The following is a 21,488-nucleotide window of genomic DNA, read 5'->3' as shown; positions in this document are numbered from 1 at the left end:
TCATGCACATTCATAGCAAAAATTGTACTGCTTACCCAATCACAGTAATCAAGATTTATCCACCAAAATATCTTGTCTGGATAATAGACCATCTTTGGTATGGCGTCTAGGGCGTGCACCAAGTTTATAAATCTAAACATTTTAAGATGTAGCCCACTTATTGTTTTCAGAAATGGAGCATGCAGATATTTATTGTAAGATTTAGGCTACGGTTTTAAATGATGCACCAGAATGTGATTATAAATCTCGATGTCGATATCAAGCCACAGTTATTGGCCACAGTTATTAGCCTCTGTCTGTATGACGATGACGGATCTTCTAAAAGGAACAGCGACTATCATTTGTTTTTCAACTAGACAATGACCCAACACACCTCCAGGCTGTGTAAGGGCTATTTGACCAGGAAGGAGAGTGATGGAGTGCTGCATCAGATGACCTGGCCTCCACAATCCCCTGAACTCAATCCAATTGAGATGGTTTGGGATGAATTGGACCGCAGAGTGAAGGAAAAGCAGCCAACAAGTGCTCAGCATATGTGGGAACTCCTTCAAGACTGTTAGAAAAGCATTCCAGGTGAAGCTGGTTGAGAGAATGCCAACAATGCAAAGCTGTCATCAAGGCAAAAGGTGGCTAGTTTGAAGAACCTCAAATATATCTGGATTTGTTTAACACTTTTTTGGTTACTACATGATTTCATATTTGTCATTTCCTAGTTTTGATGACTTCACTATTATTCTACAATGTAGAAAATAGTAAAAATAAAGAAAAATCCTTGAATGAGTAGGTGTGTCCAAACTTTGACTGGTACTAATATATATATATATATATGTGTGTATATATAACAACACATGATTCAATATGTGCACAAAGTTTCAGGTGAAATAAATGCTATCCAGCTAGTTAACATAAGTTAATGTCTGTTAGCATCCCCAGTTAGCAGGATTAGGGTTAGGGGTCAGATTTAGAGTAGGGGCCAGGCTTAGGGTCAGAATAGGGGTTAGGGTCAGAACAGGAGTCAGGGTTAGGGCTAGATTAGGGGTCGGTTCTCCACCGTTCCTAAAATACTTTTCATATTTTTCTTTTCAGATGAGATTTTACAAGAAAATATATGATTGTGGTGTCTATGACGAAGAGGCTCTTCGTTGTGCCCTGAATGCTATTGAAATGGGGAGGGCATTAAAGCAGCTGCCTGTGCTTTTACTGTGCCACCCAAAACCCTGAGGCACCACCGAGACAAGCAGGTCAAAACCCCAGGCTACAGCCATTTGGGTGGGTTACCGGTCTTCACTGGCTCTTTTGAATGTGACCTTTTGAGTCATATCCCAAAAATGGAAAGAGCCCTTTTCGGACTTACGTCATGGGATATCCAAAATCGTGCCTTTGACCTGGCGGAGGGGATGGGAATCCAAAACACATTCAATAAAGAATGTCGGTTGGCAGACATAGACTTGTTTTATGAAGCGGCACCCAGAATTACCCATCCGTATCCCACAAGCAACCAGTCTGGCTCGAGCTGTTGGCTTTACCCACACATGACCTATACAGTACACCTGCCACAACCACAACCTCCACCCCACAGCCTACCCAGGACCCACAGATCTCCAGTGACCTTGCTCAGCACTCATTTTCGGAAATACAGTGGCAAGAAAAAGTAATTCATTATTGTATTTTTCTTGTCTATATTGAACACAATTTAAACATTCACAGTGTAGGTTGGAAAAACTGTGAGAACACATAGGCTAATGACTTCTCCAAAAGCTAATTGGAGTCAGGAGTCAACTAACCTGGAATCGAATCAAGGAGACGAGATTGGAGATTTTGATTAGAGCTGCCCTGTCCTATAAAAAAAACTCACAAAATTTGAGTTTGCTATTCACAAGAAGCATTGCCTGATGTGAACCATGCCTTGAGAAAAAGAGATCTCAGTAGACCGAAGATTAAGAATGGTTGACTTGCATGAAGCTGGAAAAGGTTACAAAAGTATCTCTAAAAGTCAGTCCACGGTAAGACAAATTGTCTATAAATGGAGAAATTTCAAAACTGTTGCTAATCTCCCTAGGAGTGACCGTCCTGCAAAGATGACTGCAAGAGCACAGCGCAGAATGCTCAATGAGGTTAAGAAGAATCCTAGAGTGTCAGCTAAAGACTTACGGAAATCTCTGGAAGACGCTAACATCTCTGTTGACAAGTCTACAATATGTAAAACACTAAACAAGAATGGTGTTCATGGGAGGAGACCATGGAAGAAGCCACTGTTGTCCAAAAAAAACATTGCTGCATGTCTGAAGTACGCAAAAGAGCACCTGGATGTTCCACAGCGCTACTGGCAAAATATTCGGTGGACAGATTAAACTAAATTTGTGTTGTTTGGAAGGAACACACAACACATGTGGAGAAAAAAAGGCACATCACACCAACATCAAAACCTCATCCCAACTGTAAAGTATGGTGGAGGGAGCATCATGGTTTGTGGCTGCTTTACTGCCTCAGGGCCTGGACAGCTTGCTATCATTGATGGAAAAATGAATTCCCAAGTTTATCAAGACATTTTGCAGGAGAATGTAAGTCTATCTGTCCGCCAATTGAAGCTCAACAGAAGTTAGGTGATGCAACAGGACAACAACTCTAAAAGACAGAAGTCAATCAACAACAGAAGAAAATACTCTTTCTTGAATGGCCCAGTCAGTCCTGACCTCAACCCAATCGAGATGCTGTGGCATGACCTCAAGAGAGACATCCCAAGAATATTCTGGACCTGAAACAGTTTTGTAAAGAGGAATGGTCAAACATTCCTCCTGACTTGTGCAGGTCTGATCTGCAACTACAGAAATTGTTTGGTTGAGGTTATCGCTGCCAAAGGAGGGTCAACCTGTTATTAGAGGCAGCAGGGAGCCTAGTGGTTAGAGCATTGGACTAGTAACCGAAAGGTTGCATGATCAAATCCCCGAGCTGACAAGGTAAAAAATCTGTTGTTCTGTCCCTGAACAAGGCAGTTCCTAGGCCATCATTGAAAATAAGAAATTGTTCTCAACTGACTTGCCAAGTTAAATAAAGATAAATTAAATCCTAGTGTTCACATATTTTTTCCAACCTGCAATGTGAACACGGTGTGTTCAATAAAGACATGAAAAATTGTAATGGTTTGTGTTTTATTAGTTTAAGCAGACTGTGTTTGTCTATTGTTGTGACTTAGATAAAGATCAGAAAAAAATGTATGACCAATTTATGCAGAAATCCAGGTAATTCTATACAGTTCAAATATGTTTTCATCCCACTGTATATATTCCCACTGTAAATGTGGAGCCACTGAAAAAGGTTGTCCGGGTTAAAAAAAAACACAAACACCCTAAAAGAAGGATGCAGAATGCTTGTTCTGTATCGAGCTCTGTTAGCTGTGGGGACTGGATACGGAGCGAGCAGCGTCACAGGTGGGCTCATGAGCTATGCTCAAATGTAACTGGGATGGGATTCATTTGCTGTGTGTGTGTGTGTGTGTGGGAACCATTTGCTCTTGAATTTAAAAGATTTATGGGATTTAAAATCTTGCTTATTCAAATGACGAGTTTATTTTAACTGTACATAAGAGTGTAAGGAAAAGGTGGGCATCTTACACAGGTAGCAGGGAAAAAATCCTAAATAAAATGTTTTTTATTAAATAACCAAAAATCTGTCAAATGAAACCATTTTTTTTCTTTATTAGTTTGTTACCCTAAGCATGGCCATCATCCACCTACATGTATTTTCTCCAAACGTATATTTTTTGTGTCAGCAATTACACATTGATCCTGGAGGGGGGGGTTACTGTACCTTTCAAATTCTTCTTATGTATTCACAAGACGTGCATGTTCAAGATATCATGCAAAGCTCACAGGTCCGTGGACATCTTCACAACTGCTATAATAATCTGCGCAGAATCTCAAACATTGATCAATTGCACTATGTACTTAATGTAATTTCAACTGCAATCCAGATCATGTGGTTGTGCTATTAGATGAAGCACAGTGATAGCATATTAAGTTGTATAAATACAAAATATCAGATATTGTATTATTTGAACATTGTTTTGCTTTTAAATGGTTGAAAGTGCAGTGATAACACACTTAAATGACTACTACACCAAAAATAAAAATAAAGTCTTTCAATTGGAATTGTTGTACTTTATTGTGCTTTTTATCGCATTGATAAACGTTTCAACCAAATATTATCCAAATTGGCAACTCTTTATATCAAGGGTCCGTCGTAAATCACTTAAGCCATTAGTAAATTGAGTTCACCATTTATTATTCATTACTAATGATTAGTAAATGTTTAAAGTCAAAAAGATAAACCTGCCATTGGTAGACATTCCTTCTGTACCTGGTAAAAAAAAAAAACAAGCACACAACACAGGATGTTTAAGTAACTTTATATACATGTGTGAATAACTAGTGTAGGAGTAAATGAGACAGACATATAGGACAGCTGAACATTAAAAACAGACCACACGAAGAGAAGGCGACACATAGGCGCCTAGGACAACTGGACACACTAAGGATAGAGGAGACACATAGTCTGCTGATCCTAATAAGGGCACACATACCAGAGAACACACTGAGACACTGAGCTAAATACAGGTTCAAGACATAGGCCTATAGGATAGATGGACATATATTATTTTTAGGACAAGCAAGGGTCTTGCCACCATTATAATCTAACTGAAAGCAGATATGGGCGTTATTGGGCGTGAACAAGCAGGAAGCCTGAACTAAAAGATAATGGTGGCAGGAGAATTAGGGGAATAATGATTATTTACATATGGGTTGGACCCATATGCTATATGTGGATAAATAGAGGAGCCGGGGCTCTGGGAAGGTGTGTGTTCCGCGGACCATTCCAGGCTGTCTATACTCTGTATTAAAAGCCTATTTTGATTTCACAAGTTCTTGTAAGCGTTGTATTTGAACCGATTTTCCACGACACTAGCTAACTAGCATTTACAAATGATTAATAAATGGTGATCAAACTGTTTGTAAATGCCTTATAATTGCGTTATAAATGGTTTATTACTGACCCTTAAAATAAAGTGTTACCCCCAAATTTCCACATTGAAATGTGCCCAGTGGGATGTCTGTGAATCCCAAGGCAACAGATAATAGAATTACTAACTTTTGATGCAATAATCTCAGATGTTAACGTCACAGCAATTGTCTATGAGTAAATTCTGCACCATATCGCATGGACAGCGCCACACTGCAGGTCTACGTCCCAGACTGAATCATAAGGCTGTGTGTGTGTCCAGTATACCCGACCTAACACATTGATCAAAATAAATCAGCATACATCTGATTGTATACATGATAGAAATGTTTATGAAGCCAAACATAAGGTATAAAGGAAAACAATGACATAGTGCCTTCAAACAGTATTCAGATCCCTTGACTTTTTCCACATTTTGATGCATTACAGCCTTGTTCTATAATTGATTAAATTGCAAAAATTCCTCAGCAATCTACACACAATAGGTTGAGAAATGTTTTCAATCATTTATAAAAAAATAAAAGTACTTAAGTATTCAGACCCTTTGCTATGGACTCCAAATTGAGCTCAGGTGCATCCTGTTTCCATTGATCATCCTTGAGATGTTTCTACAACTTGATTGTACTCCACCTGTGATAAATTCAATTGATTGGACAGGATTTGGAAAGGCACACACACCTGTCTATATGAGGTCCCACAGTTGACAGTGCACGTCAGAGCAAAAACCAAGCCATTAGGTCAAAGGAATTGTCCGTAGAGCTCCGAGACAGGATTATGTTAAGACACAGATCTGGGGAAGGGTACCAAAATATATCTGCAGCATTTACGTTCCCCAAGAACACAGTGGCCTCCATCATTCTTAAATGGAAGAAGTTTGGAAACACAGAGACTCTTAATTGAGCTGGCCGCCCGGCCAAACTGAGCAACTTGGAGAGAAGGGCCTTGATCAGGGAGGTGACCAAGAACCCGATGGTCACTCGGAGAACTCTGGAATTCCTCTGTGGAGATGGGAGAACCTTCCAGAAAGACAACCATCTCTGCAGCACTCCACCAATCAGGCCTTTATAGTAGAGTGGCCAGGCGGAAGCCACTCAATAAAATGCACATGACAGCCCACTTGGAGTTTGCCAAAAGGCACCTAAAGACTCTCAGACCATGAGAAACAATATTCTCTGCTCTGATGAAACCAAGATTCAACTCTTTGGCCTGAATGCCAAGCGTCACATCTGCAGGAAACCTGGCACCACCCCTAAGGTGTAGCATGGTTGTGGCAGCATCATGCTTGTGGGGGGGGGGGGGGGGGGTTCAGCAGCAGGGACTGGGAGACTAGACAGGATCGAGGCAAAGGTGATCGGATAAAATTACAGAGATCCTTGATGGAAACCTGCTCCAGAGCGGACGTTCACCTTCCAACAGGACAACGACCCTAAGCACACAGCCAAGACAATGCAGGAGTGCCTTCGGGACAAGTCTCTGAATGTTCTTGAGTGGCCCAGCCAGAGCCCGGACTTGAACCCGATCAAACATCTCTGGAGTGACCTGAAAATAGCTGTACAGCAACTCTCCCCATCCAACCTGACAGAGCATGAGAAGATCGGGAGAAAATCCCCAAATACAAGCTTGTAGCATCATACCCAAGAAGACTCGAGGCGGTAATTGCTGCCAAAGGTGCTTCAACAAAGTATAGAGTAAAGGGTCTGAATACTTACGTAAATGTGATATTTCAGTTGTTTGTTTAATACATTGCAAAAGTTTCTACAAACCTCTTTTTGCCTTGTCAATGTGGGGTATTGTGTGTAGATTTATGAGATTTTTAAAAAAAATACATTTTAGAATAAGGCTGTAATGTAAAAACATGTGGAAGGCACTGTGCATACCTGTAAATAATTGCATCAGAATGCAATGCATAATCTGTAGATGGAATATCCTCAGATCATTTTCACCACAAGTGGCTATAATTGCCATTACAATCATCATCACCACCCTCATCCTAAACTAGGATTGGACATATGAATTAAAAGGGATAGCATTATGACAGACACGGCTGTATTGAGACAAAATACTATGGTGTAATGTTGTAAATTATACGTTCGAATGAGCATGGATTCAAACAGACAAAATATTTTCATTTTCATTATTCACAGAGGGTTATGATTTATGGGTTGTTGATATTAATAGTTAGTAAGCATTCACAAAAAAATGACCTTGAATTGTATGCACAGTCTGTCCCACTATACATTCAGAAAAGTCACTGTTGATCAGATTGTCCTCTCTCTGCTCAAGCTTGGGTCATAGCTAGAGACGGACCTCTTCTTTCCAAATGTAGAAAATGAGTTCAGTTCTCCTCTGGGCACAGGCTTCAGTGTGCAGTAGCCATGTGCTGAATGTTCAGTCAATGTTCGCTTGCTTGAGCAGAGAAATTGAAACAGTAAGGTTAGCAATACAGCAGAAATGATAGACCACATTAATTACATATAATTGCCAGAAAATAAATTTGATTGTGAGAAACATTACATTATTTAATATGCAGTGGATAGTTTAAATTGCTATTTGGAAGAAAGAAACACACACTAGTACTACAATGAATCGGAAAAAACGGGCAGTAGAGTCGTTTCATTCTTGCAATACACTACAGTTAATATACCCATGTATGCAGCTATTGCCCCCCTGCGGCACAATGGAGCATCCCTAGGAAGAGGCAGATTATCTAAAGTTGCAAGTGAGACACCATCCCCAGTCAGTAATTGCAAATATATGTATGCAAATCTGTATTTTTTTTTTAAATGATGTAGTACTTGAATTACTTTTATTCGGATGCATTCATTATTTTATCTATAATGTATGAGTTCCACACGTCATGCACTACTAACTCGAAAGGCCTTGCAACGTCAGTTTATTCTTCAGCAAACAAATTGATATTGTTGGATTGTTGAGGTAATTAGCATAACTATACACTACATTGTTTTGCTTATTACACGGAATACTTCACATGACCTCTTTATATAAATCTATAAAATACACAATTATATTATATTCAAATTATTAGTGGATAGGCTACCCATGAACTATCTAGGTCTAGGCCCATGATTAAACTCGAGTCTCGTTCGCTCCTGATGCTTACTCACTCGCTCCTGATAGTAGGCTATTTTCTTCAATACAGAATCTTCACGCATAATTCTAATAGTATGACTTCTAAAAAATAAAAATAAAAATCAGTCTACATAACTACAGCGTTTCTGACTCATGCATACTTGTTTTCCATTCGTTTTATCCCATCTTTGCAATGCTTCTTATTTGTTGAAAAAGCATGACAATGACCGAAATCGGATACAAATAAAATGATGCATTACAATTTTAAAATGTGGCTGTCTGATGTGATTAAGTTTGAAACAGTATACATCGTTCGGAGTATTTGCTCCGTTGATCACTATCAGGTTGCGGAGGTCCTGTGCGTTCCAACTCGATGTAGTCTGCGCCCTTGGCGTTATCCTTCTGTGGAGTTGCAGTTATCGGGCTGCATGGCTTTAGGAACATGAAATCGCTCTTTGATGATTCCTGGGTCAGACACATCTTGAAGTAGTATGCCTGTGAAAGGGGGCCGTTGCATGTTTGCCTCATCGCAGTTCGTGGATCATTTGGCGCCTGTGGTTATCTGCAAATTCAGGTTGGACTTCTTAATCACATCAGCGGTAGCCTCAGATCGGAACACACAGCATCCACTCAGAGAAATTAAATCCTCGAATGGAAGGTCTGTATGCCCTTATCCGGGCCAAAACGATAATAGCCATCAGAAACGTGAACGAGATAGTAGTGTCTCTGGGCGCTAAGCACCGCGTATTTTGGTCCAAAATAAAGACAGTCACAGTAACATTGTTGCTCAGGGGAGGGAAACCGGCATCTTGTGCTTGGACTAAAATGTGAAAGTTTCTTAGCTGCTCATTGTCAAAAGAACGTAGGGCGTACATATTTCCATTGTCTGAGTTTATGAAGACGTAGGTGGACACCGGCATTCCCTGTATATCACCCCTGTATATCACCTTCCAGAATAGAGTAAGAAAGATAGGCATTTGTCCGAATCTGGATCCAGGGCAGTAACCGAACAAATTGAGGCTCCTGGTGCGTTATTCTCTCTCAAATATACGGTGTATGATGGCTGCTTGAATCGGGGTGCGTTGTCATTCATGTCTGACACTTGCACTAAAATAGTTGTCCTTGTGAACAAGGGAGACGCGCCCATTTCCCGTGCTGTGAGAGTGATGTTGTAGTCAGGAATGGTCTCTTGGTCCCCCCCAAAAAATCACAAGTTACCAAAGTGTAATAATTCTTAAAAGAGTGGAGCTGGGACATGATCTGGAATTTCACAGTCAACGTTCCCATTTTCACCTGAGTCCTTGTCTATGACAGCAATCACAGTCCCGGGTGGTCCGTCCTCTTGGACAGGTGTGGACACTGATGTCAAAATCACCTCCGGGAGGTTGTCATTCACATCTATGATATTCACCAGAATCGTACAGTGCACGGCCACTGCCGAGGAGCCCTTGTCCCTGGCTTGCACATATATTTAATGCATCCTGTCTTTTTCGTAATCTACGACCCCTTTCACTCTGATCTCTCCAGTGCGCGAATCCATGCTGAAAATCTCGCGCACAGAAATGGGTGCATGCCCGCTGAAAGTGTATGTGATTTCCGCGTTTGGACCCTCATCCAAATCCGATGCGTTTAGTTTAATCACAACAGTGTCCTTCGGTGCGTTTTCCACAAGCTTCCCTCTGTAGAAAGACTGGTCGAACACAGGCGCGTTGTCATTTGCATCTTTAACTGTTATATTGATCTGCGCTGTCCTGGACCTCTGGCGAGCTTCCATCCACAGCCGTCAGCACCATTTGGTGCGTATTCTGCTGCTCTGTGGCCAACGGGCTCTCCAGGACCAACTCCGCAAACTTACTGCTAACGCTAGGCGTCTGGGTGTCCAGGACGAAATGGCCGTTCACAGTCAGCAGATAGGAGCGGAAAGAGTCGCTGCCAACGTCCAAGTCCGGCGAACTCTCCAGCGGGGGAAACGGGACCCGGGTATGAGGTCAATTTCACGCCATATGTATTGAATTCAAAATAAAATAAATCGTGAACATGAAAAATAAAGTTGAGAATGTAAACATTGTCGAGGACGGGTGAAATAATGGATGTTGAAATCAAAAACCCAAAAATGTAAAGCAAAAAGTATAGAACTGTAAACAAAAGTAAGATATCAAAAGCAACCCAAAAACTTGTACGCAAATCATTTTAAAGCGAGAACAAAACTATAACATATATTTTTATCATTTATTTGAAAACGAATGCAATTTTTTCGGTTAAACTTTCCCAGCAACCAATCCTATTGAATACATTTTGCTTACGCTCTTGCCTGCATGTATAAATAAGAATTTGTTCTTAACTGACTTGCCTCGTTAAATAAAGTTTTACAACATTTAATAAAATGTACGACCTTTGTTACGCTACTCGTATCTTAGCTTTCGATGTCTGTTTCTTTGCTTTCACTGCCATTCTTTCTGATTGCGAGTTGTTGGCATGTTGTTCCGTGAAGGGCGGGGTTGAGGGAAGCCTAGACAATGAGTCTCCATTGGTCCGCTAGTTTGAGAAACGGTTTGTCTATTTTATTTTGAATTCAATACAAATTGACCCCATACCCGGGTACCGCCACCTCGGATATATCTTGATTAAACTCGCTCCACGGAAAACAGAGAGAGTTATCGTTTACATCTAAAATATCCACCTCAACCCTGAATATTTCCAAAGGATTTTCGATTACCATGGCAAATGGAAAGAGCAAGAGAGACTGTTTACACAGCTCCTCTATCAATTATTTCGTTTACAAATAAAATAATTTTCTAAATTCACCTCAAAGTATTTTTTTTGTGCCCGAAACTATTCTGAACCTGCGCACAGTCTCTCCACGTCTAAACCCAAGCCCAAATCCTCGGCTATATTTCCAACATAAACCACATGTTCCAGTTCCTCAGGGATTGAATAACGATTCTGAGACCAAACAAAATCCAGGAAACATACGATGAGAGCTAGGCATGTCACCTGCCATGTCCCCGACAGCCGTTTCTTCGCGCCTCGGAGGTCCATCTGAGCGACGCACTATACACAAAAATGCGCAGTCCATGACCAAAACGCACTCCATAACCAAAAAGGGTTTCAGTTAGAAAATAGCCACTTTTACATCTATGTTTTTCTTTAAATAATCATCTGAATTGTCCTCTTTCCTTCACAAAGTGGAGCCGTTGTGTTTGCTCTAGCGGAGTGTCTGAGTGTGAGTGAAAGAAGGAGGGGTGTGGGGAGGAGGTTGCTGTCTCTGATCAGCATTGTGATGCTCGCTTGCGTGTGTGTGCGTGTGTGTACGTATGTGTGTGTTAATTGGCTCAATCCCAGTATTCCGATAGGGAGAATCGACAACTGCTCTGATTCCAATTTGAGCACCTCACCACCATAATCTTTTTCACTAATAAAATCCAGCGAAAGTGTTATTTAGCCCAAATTCTACAGGACGGGAGATAAAATGACAGGCTATCATAGTTCAGTTCAATTGTACTAATGTATATCTGTGAAGGTTAAAAGACAATTAGCCTGTATTGTCCATGGGACATTTGTAATAGCATTTCATATTTCAAAAAGTTTCATTTACATTTTAGGGTTGAGTTACAAATATGGATCATGTTTATTTGATCCTCAATTATCCCAATAGGTTGCACAGCATAGGCTAGGCCTACTGCAGCACCTTCATTCAAATAGCCTATTAAAGTGAAATTACTGGCTACAACGAATAACTATTGGAACATGGAAATTCGATATATTTTAAGTTCAAATAAGTAATATCCAACTAAAGTAAACCAAAACGTGTATTCAAAATAAAAAATATATATACAGTACCAGTCAAAAGTTGAAACCTACTCATTCAAGGGTTTTTCTTCATTATTACCATTTTCTACAATGTAGAATAATAGTGAAGACATCAAAACTATGAAATAACACATATGGAATCATGCCGTAACCAAAAAAGTGTTAAACAAATGGGATGGCGTATCGCTGCAGAATGCTGTGGTAGCCAGCTGGTTAAGTGTGCCTTGAATTCTACATAAAATCACTAACAGTGTCACAAGCAAAGCACCCCCATACCATCACACCTCCTCCTCCATGCTTCACGGTGGGAACCACACATGCGGAGATCATCCGTTTACCTACTCTGCGTCTCACAAAGACACGGTGGTTGGCACCAAAAATCTCTAATTTGCACTCATCAGACCAAAGGACAGATTTCCACATGGTCTAATGTCCATTGCTTGTGTTTCTTGGCCCAAGCAAGTCTAATCATTATTGGTGTCCTTTAGTAGTTTCGTTGCAGAAATTCAACCATGAAGGCCTGATTCACGCAGTCTCCTCTGAAAAGTTGATGTTGAGATGTGTCTGTTAATTTATCTCTGTGAAGCATTTATTTGGGCTGCAATTTCTGAGGTGCAGTTAACTCTAATGAACGTATCCTCTGCAGCAGAGGTAACTTTGAGTCTTCTTTTCCTGTGGCCCTCATGAGGCAATTTTATCATAGTGCTTGATGGTTTTTGCAAACGCATTAAGGAAAAATTCCACAAATGAACTTTTAACAAGGCTCACCTGTTAATTTAAATGCATTCCAGGCGACTACCTCAAACTGGTTGAGAGAAGGCCAAGAATGTGCAAATGTGTTATTTCATAGTTTTATTGTCTTCACTATTATTCTACATTGTAGAAAATAGTAAATAAAAACCCTTGAATGAGTAGGTGTACCCAATCTTTTGACTGGCACTGTACACACGTTGAAACAAATACAAAAAGTAAAGCGGGGGATCAACCCATCTGGTCTTGGTCCTAATTATGGAAAACCTATAAAACTGCAGACGTGGTAAGCCGGGTAAAATCAGTGTAAATCCTAATCTTTAAATTTCAAATTATATTTATAGAAATTCTCATCAATACTTCCAACGTTTTACTGGCTGGTAGTGTGTTACTTGCCATGAGAAATGCGAGGGGGATACGATTGTCTCTGCGCCATCTGATGTATCAAAGTCAAAAAGCAGTACAGCCTACCTTTGAAGGAATTTACAGGAAGGGTAGATGCAAATGCATGATACAGTATTTTGTTTCAGTACATGTGGAGGCCAGTAGAGAGAGACAGAGACTTTAGATTTGGATAATTAGTCTGAGTCAATGGGATGCTCTCTCTCTCTCTGCAGAGATGGAGCAGGGTGCCACAAACAGGGAATGTCAGGATTAACACTCATGTTCAATGTATGCTGTCATGTCAGTGGCTAATGGGAAGAGGGTGTCTGAAAAGAGAAGAACCTCAAGGAGATACCTTGGTAAGGAGAGAGGGAGAGGCAGAGGGCAAGAGAAGGATAGTGGGTGATGGCAAAAGCAGTGGGGAAGATGAAGAGTACAGAAGGGAGAGAGAGAGCAAGGAAGGAGGGGATAGAGGGTAGAGGACTATAGGGGCAGCTACAGCACCTGTTACTCAGTTGTGTAAACCAGAGGATTCCCACAGAAGGGCATATACTGTATACAAATAGGAAAGTGCTGAACGTCTGTCTCACCCCTTCACAGTCAGAGCTCGCACACGAAGTCAGAGTGTATGGTGGTGGATCAAAACATGTGTTATGTAAAAGATGGCCTAAGGTCACTGTGTGAAGTACAGATGACAGCTGGGTTAGTTCATAAAGATATATTAACGAACTAGAAATTAGTTAAAGATATGGGAAGGGTTAGATAGAATATGGACAGACTTCTAAAGGACTGGCATAACATACTGTAAAATGGTGTGGCTTGCAGAACTACAGTAGTTTTGGATGGTTGGCTAATTGATGTGCAGTTCCACTGTGTTCCTCAAAGTGGCAGCACTGATGCCTACAGTCTCACCTGGCTGTTTGTCAGCAGTGTTCATTATCTCATGTTAATATCACTTCCTGGTACTCCAACGCAACTACAGTGTAGTGACCTTAATGTACTCTTTGACACTAAGGCATTCCAATGAACCCTGATCAAGGCCACAGATTAGAGATTATTATCCAAGGTCAAATGCTCACCTGTTGTCCTATTCCCTTACTGTTGTGTGCATTTTTCCACCACACTTTTTATCCACAGCAGCCTATGTTTGTGTGAAAAATGAGGATTGTGAAATGTTACATGATTGAATAACACCCATGGTGCATCGGAGAACATGCACCATGGAATATGTCTCAAACTCCTGTGTTCAAACAAGGGCTACATGCAATAGCCCATCTGATGTCTGAGTGTGTTTCCAGTTGCAACAGTTGTGTGTTTTTACCCAAAAGCTCAACTATAATCCTTCACTACTAGGCTCATACTTCAACTGTGTCTGCACAGCAATGATATAGTTATTGCACATGCTGAAGTTGGACACAACAGGGAATAAGTTACTGGAGACATTGAAGGCCTTCTATACGCCGATATTCTATTGTCCATTTCCTTATTCTCTCCTTGGTCCTGCCAATCCATCTTCTCTTTTCCTGTTCTATTTTGAGCTCATTTCAGGTAAGAATATCTTCACTGCTCTGAGAAACAACAGTGGCAAGAAAAAGTATGTGAACCCTTTGGAATTACCTGGATTTTTGCATAAATTGGTCATCAAATTCAATCTGATCTTCATCTAAGTCACAACAATAGACAAATAGTGTGCTTAAACTAATAACACAAATTGTATTTTTCTTGTCTATATTGAATACATAATTTAAACATTCACAGTGCACTGTAGGTTGGAAAAAGTATGTGAACCCATAGTCTAATTACTTCTCCAAAAGCTAATTGAAGTCAGGAGTCAGCTAACCTGGAGTCCAATCAGTGAGACGAGAATGGAGATGTTGGTTAGATCTGCCTTGCCCTATAAAAAAAAAAAAGAACTCACAAAATTTGAGATTGCTATTCACAAGAAGCATTGCCTGATGTGAACCATGCCTCGAAGAAAAGATCTCAGTAGATCTAAGATTAAGAATTGTTGACTTGCATAAAGCTGGAAAGGGTTACAAAAGTATCTAAAAGCCTTGATGTTTATCAGTCCACGGTAAGACAAATTGTCTATAAAATGGAGAAAGTTCAGCACTGTTGCTACTCTCCCTAGGAGTGACTGTCCTGCAAAGATGACTGCAAGAGCACAGCGCAGAATGCTCAATGAGGTTAAGAAGAATCCTATAGTGTCAGCTAAAGACTTACAGAAATCTCTGGAACATGCTAACATCTGACAAGTCTACGATATGTAAAACACTAAACAAGAATGGTGTTCATGGGAGGACACCCCGGAAGAAGCCACTGCTGTCCAAAAAAAACATTGTTGCATGTCTGAAGTTTGCCAAAGTGCACCTGGATGTTCCACAGTACTACTGGCGAAATATTCTGTGGACAGATGAAACTACTGTTGAGTTGTTTGGAAGGAACACACGTGGCTTTTTTTCTCCACAGCACATCAACATCAAAACCTCATCCCAACTGTAAAGTATGGTGGATGGAGCATCATGGTTTGGGGCTGCTTTGCTGCCTCAGGGCCTGGACAGCTTGCTATCCGACGGAAAAATGAATTCAAGTTTATCAAGACATTTTGCAGGAGAATGTTAGGCTCTGTCCACCAATTGAAGCTCAACAGAAGTTGGATGATGCAACAGGATAATGACTCAAAAGTAATTCAACAACAGAATGGCTTCAACACAAGAAAATACCCCTTCTGGAGTGGCCCAGTCAGAGTCCTGACCTCAACCCTATTGAGATGCCGTGGCATGACCGAGAGCAGTTCACACCATGCATCCCAATAATATTGCTGAACTGAAACAGTTTTGTAAAGAGGAATGGTCAAAAATTCCTCCTGACCGTTGTGCAGGCCTGATCCGCAACTACAGAAAACATTTGGTTGAGGTTATTGCTGCCAAAGGAGGGTGAACCAGTTATTAAATCCAAGGGTTCACATACTTGTCCCACCCTGCACTGTGAATGTTTACATGGTGTGTTCAATAAAGACATTAAAACATGTAATTGTGTGTTAGTTTTAAATTGACTGTTTGTCTATTGTTGTGACCTAGATGAAGATCAGGTCAAATTTGATAACCAATTTAAGCAGAAATCCAGGTATTTCCAAAGGGTTCACATACTTTCTTGCCACTGTAGATGTTACCTTTGACACAAATTACATTTCAGTGTTGTGAATATATCCTTAAAAAAAACAATGGTGTGTGTTGGTTGGGGGTTTACAGTCTTCCTGGAGAGAGATGAGTGCCTACCCAGGTGGAGGCATCATAAACAACATATTGCTCAGTGCCAACAAAAGAGGGGGAAGGTATAGAGCAGGATCAAAAGTGACCTTGGGTTTGCACGGTGTGGGTGTGCGTGGGTGTTCCTCAAGTTCTGAATGCTACAGTACAGATGTGAAATTAAATCGACCTAAGATACAGAAAATAACCACGCAGTCATTCATACTTTCTCACACTGTATTTTTTGCAAATTACCTCAGGTGGTTAAGTTGAACTGCCCCATTTTGTAATGACCAACTGCAAACCACCATCAGCATACAGTGCTTGATTATGCTAGTACATCATGCTTTGTATATAAGAGGTGAGTGTTGTTTATATGTAGTACTCACTCATTCTTCTTTTTCCAATATTACATACCGCAAATGTCACGGCCGTTTAAAGGAGTGGACCAAGGCGCAGCGGTTTGAGCGTACATACTTCTTTATTTATTTAACGATGTCGCCAACAAAACAATAAATATCCAACCACCAACGTAGTGCATCCAGGCAACTAAACATGGACAACTAGCCACAAAACCAACATGGAAAATGGCAACCTAAATAGGCTCCCCAATCAGAGACAACGATAAACAGCTGTCTCTGATTGGGAACCCATTCAGGCCACCATAAACCTACATACCCCTAGACAATACAAAATCCCCATAGATAACCAAAAAACCCTAGACAAGACAAAAACTAAACAAACCACCCTTGTCACACCCTGACCTAACCAAATAATAAAGAAAGCAAATATAACTAAAGTCAGGGCGTGACAGCTAAACTGCTCCAAATGGGATAATTTGCAATGGACTTGTTTCTGGGGAAATCAGAAACTTAATTTGCATTGTCTATTCACACTAATTTCTTTCTCATTCATCCCTTTTACGATATCCATCTGCCTACAGTATCTCTGTGTCAGTCCGTGTTTCTATGATTGTCGCTTTGGATAAAAGCGTGTGCTAAATGCCATTATTTATTTATTTATATGCATACATCGCTCTGTATATTGTACGTGTTGGCCTACAGATGTAGGATCTTAATTTGATCACTCTTTTGTTGCTGAGAATTTTCAGCAACAAAATGCAGAGCTTGATGATTTACATAAATTCACTGAAAATCTGCACTAAAACACATTTGATTATATAAACAGTATTCCACTTTTCATGTAGCCTCCTTTTGACCAGCTAATAGCCTAACCATCAATCAAGCAACATTATGGACTAAACTGTAACATCCTGTTGCTGCAGGATTATTTTGCTGCAACAATACAGGTCAAATTAAGATCCTACATCTGTATAAAAGTCTCTGTTCTACCAAAGATCACAGCACTGGCAACAAAACAGCCCAGCACAGTCCAGCAACACAACTCCCTGAGCACACTACAACCCTAGAGGCCAACCACACAGTGGCAGAGTATTGTACTCTTTCCCAGTAGACCAAGCCCACACCACCTCCTGAACACACAGGGCAACCTTCTGCCACAACACAGGCCTTCAACACAACCCCCGAGCACAGTGCTGTTCAACAACACAGCTCCACAGCCCAGCAGCACTGCACTTCTTCCTCTACTGGGCGGGTGCCAGCGGCCCTTAGCCAATCATGTTGTGGCTCTAATAAGATGACTGACAAAAGGCCTCTATGCCAAGACCAAACAGGGTCAGGGAATTCAAGCTGCCATGGTAGACATCCCTGTCTGAATGTTAAACACATTTCCCACAAAGCTCAAAGAAACTACACTTTTTTTTTTGCAATTCATAAAATACATATTTCCCTTCTCCTTTTTGTTTGAAGTTACTCCAACAGATAAATAGCAAATAGCAAGTAAAATCCTTCCATTAGATTGGGTTGTGTTCCTGCCTAACCGGCTGGTTTAGATCAGTCCAGCTTATTCCTCTTGTCATGGTCATGCAGAGGCAAACGCACGGTTCCACACTTAGATTTCATAACATAATCTCCTATCTCTTTCATATCTCTCACACTAACCAACTTATCATTCATCTGCTGCTGATAGACTTCTCACCCCTAGTCCAGGAGTGCCAGTGTGTGTGTGTGTGTGTGTGTGTGTGTGTGTGTGTGTGTGTGTGTGTGTGTGTGTGTGTGTGTGTGTGTGTGTGTGTGTGTGTGTGTGTGTGTGTGTGTGTGTGTGTGTGTGTATTATAATGACAGCCAGCTAGAATGAAAGAGTTGAAAGAGTTGGACATGGCAGGGAAGACAGGTATGTTAAAAGATTGTCAGTAGAAAGCCAATCAATAGATGTATCTAAGTACAAGGAAGGTGTGTTTGAAACTAGGCAGTTAATATAGAGAAGTATTCCACCAGAATAGTCAGGTAAGATAAGTTCATCTCTTTCAGCCCAATGTCTCCCTAGTCTCCTTATACCTCATTATGTCTCTCTGTCACTTCAGCTCACCCTTTCACTCTCTGTTGCTAATCTATTCCAGAGGGAAGGCTACCATGGAAAACACATAATAAGTGCACATACTTCTCCTCCAGCCAAGAAAGAAATAACACAGAGAAGGGAAATGGGAGTGGGGGACAGAAAGAAAAATGGGAGTGGGGGGCAGAAAGAAAGGGTGGGAGAGATATTATTTATTCTAACTCAAAGTTTGATATTTTGTTTTGGTGGGGACCTGTCTTATATTAGACGTCTGAACTCCCTTCAAAGTCTGGAAAGACAGAGTATGAGCCAAGACAGTTTGTTTGTGCACGTGTCTGAGACATTGAGTGAGACAGAGACAGAGACAGAGAGACAGAGAGAGAGAGAGAGAGAATTGCCCATGTATCCCAACAATAACCTGAAACACAGTTATCTGGCACAGGGACTTGCTGAGTATGCTGATACAGTATATATTGATATTGAACATATGTACTGAGATGAGATGGACATCTTACTAGATACCAACATACACATGTAAAACATAAAACTCTTCTATGAGATAGATACTGTGCTCGGCCTGACATACATTATATGCATAATGTACACTATTCTGAGGTAACACAATGGAGAACAATGGCTTATACACTGTAACAGAAAAAAAAGAGCATTCATCTTTCTTTGCACTGTGGAGATTGAGCTTGTTTAAAATGGGTCCAGTTTTCCATTGTTTTGTTTTTTTATCCATATTTCAACATTTACAAAAATAACAGTGTCTGGAGCGTGAGACTACTACTGAACACACACAGAGACAGACATAGGGAGGGCGAGGCAAAGGTGAAAAGTATCATTTGTTCGCCGGGACAAAAGGTTATCCAATCACAGCACAGGTGTCAGGTAAAGCATGACAGCTCAAATGAAAGAAGACAGAAAGTGTGTTGGTGGTGCCAGGCCCAGTACTGTGTATCAGCTCAGTCTGTCACAGGCCCAGCAGCCCCATATGGAACCTTTTAAGACCATGAGTCTCTCACAGCACACTTATACTGATGCACTAGTTCATTGGTATATTATGGCTAGTGGCGATGGAGGTGTATATCTGATTCTGCTTTTTATTCAGAACCATATCTCATCCTACATCTGAAACTGAAACCTTGTTCTTATTGAGTCAAAGGTAAAAGGCTAAATAACTGTTTCTGCAAATAGGCTAATAGATGGCATATGTTCACCTAATAGAGAAACATATTAAAATTACAAAAGGGTCAAACCTGATTTTGGTTTATAACATTAATAGTGCTTAGGCCTCTAGAAGTCCTTCAGTCTGTGGGTACTGGGTGGGTAGTCTTGGTTTCTGAACATAGGCTTAATGCCACCAAGCCCTGTTAATCATACAACTATGTATTTCATCTGAGGGGTTCACCATCAGAAATAACATCTGATCTACACAGATCATCTCTACTGCATCCAAACTTACTTGCAAACAAAGGCCCCGAGGACAAACATCTAAGCACAGTAAATATCATTTGACAGTTTAGGTCTACCCCAACGGACATTCATTTGACAGTTTAGGTCTACCCCAACGGACATTCATTTGACAGTTTAGGTCTACCCCAACGGACATTCATTTGATGTGATATTGTAGCCTAGCTATTGCAAGGGGGAAATAGCAGAGATTTTCTTGTGGTCGTCTTCCCATTTCGGAAATCGAATAATAAAAAAAATCCCCATAAAAATCTGTCAATTTAAACTAGAGATATGTGTTGTTTTGCATTGGATGCATCTCAATAGACCACATCCACCGATGTCGCACTTCCGCATCTGCGGTGAAAACTGACAGAGCTAGAGCGGTGTTGGTCAGACTGTGAGACATCCCAAAAATTTGCCTTCTCACATAATGGTCTGTAGCGTCCGAACAGTTTGTGCTACACACTAATATGACCCCTCTGCGGAAAGGTGAGACTCTCATGAGCACGATTGTGCTTTGCTCTAGGATGCCCACAGACCTCACAAGACTCGTCTGAAGGTCCCCCAGTACCAGTTGAAAAAATGAATGGAAGTATATATGGAGACGGTTTAATTCCAAAAATAATGGGTTAAATACATGTAAAAAAAAAATGATATAATAATAATTGTTTCCTGATCTTTCTTATATCTCTCGGATAAGAAAGGAAAGACACTTCAGAACAAACTTCCTTTAGATTTTTTTGGAGGGGGACTATCTGTTGTTCCATGTTGTGAAACTATTATTCAATGCGTTTGTATGTGCTAATACTGCAGTAAATAAAACCTAATAAAAACATCTGTCTCATCCAGGACCGGACTCTACGCAGACAAGTGCACCATAGCCAATCAGAGGTACAGTAGGCTTATATGCAAACAAGCAATTTACCAGAAGGGCATGCCATCATTCATTTTGACTGTGTGTTTACAGGCAGTTGCAACAGCACAACCTTAGATCATTAGATCGCATTCGGCAAAAGCCACAAAATACACTTGAATGGATTTCTGCAATTATATAGCTAAATACCATGGGAGTCCTCTTAAATTTAGGAAATGTACAGTCCTATTGATCAAACAAATCAAATCAAATTGTATTTGTCACATGCGCCGAATACAATACAACCTTACAGTGAAATGCTTACTTACAAGCCCTCAACCAACAATGCAGATTTAAGAAAATACAAACAAAAACAAAAGTAAGAGATAAGAATAACAAATAATTAAAGAGCAGCCGTAAATAACAATAGCGGGGCTATATACAGGGGGCACCGGTACAGAGTC

The 21,488-nt window shown here is 40.6% G+C and overlaps 1 long non-coding RNA gene and 1 pseudogene across 1 annotated transcript; both read right to left on the bottom strand.

The window, feature by feature from the left end:
* Positions 1-4,388: 4,388 nt before the first annotated feature.
* Positions 4,389-11,326, bottom strand: LOC139535602 (uncharacterized). Its single transcript, XR_011667162.1, has 2 exons — positions 11,101-11,326; positions 4,389-7,422 (listed from the first exon to the last, which is right to left on the bottom strand). It is a non-coding gene; the product is annotated as an uncharacterized lncRNA (long non-coding RNA).
* On the bottom strand, positions 6,727-10,094 carry LOC139540005 (protocadherin-10-like; annotated as a pseudogene).
* Positions 11,327-21,488: the final 10,162 nt, after the last annotated feature.

This window comes from Salvelinus alpinus, chromosome 1 (assembly GCF_045679555.1).
Source record: "Salvelinus alpinus chromosome 1, SLU_Salpinus.1, whole genome shotgun sequence".
NCBI lineage: Eukaryota > Metazoa > Chordata > Actinopteri > Salmoniformes > Salmonidae > Salvelinus > Salvelinus alpinus.
The sequence above is the reverse complement of the archived record's forward strand: the minus strand, read 5'-3'. Positions and strand labels throughout refer to the sequence as shown.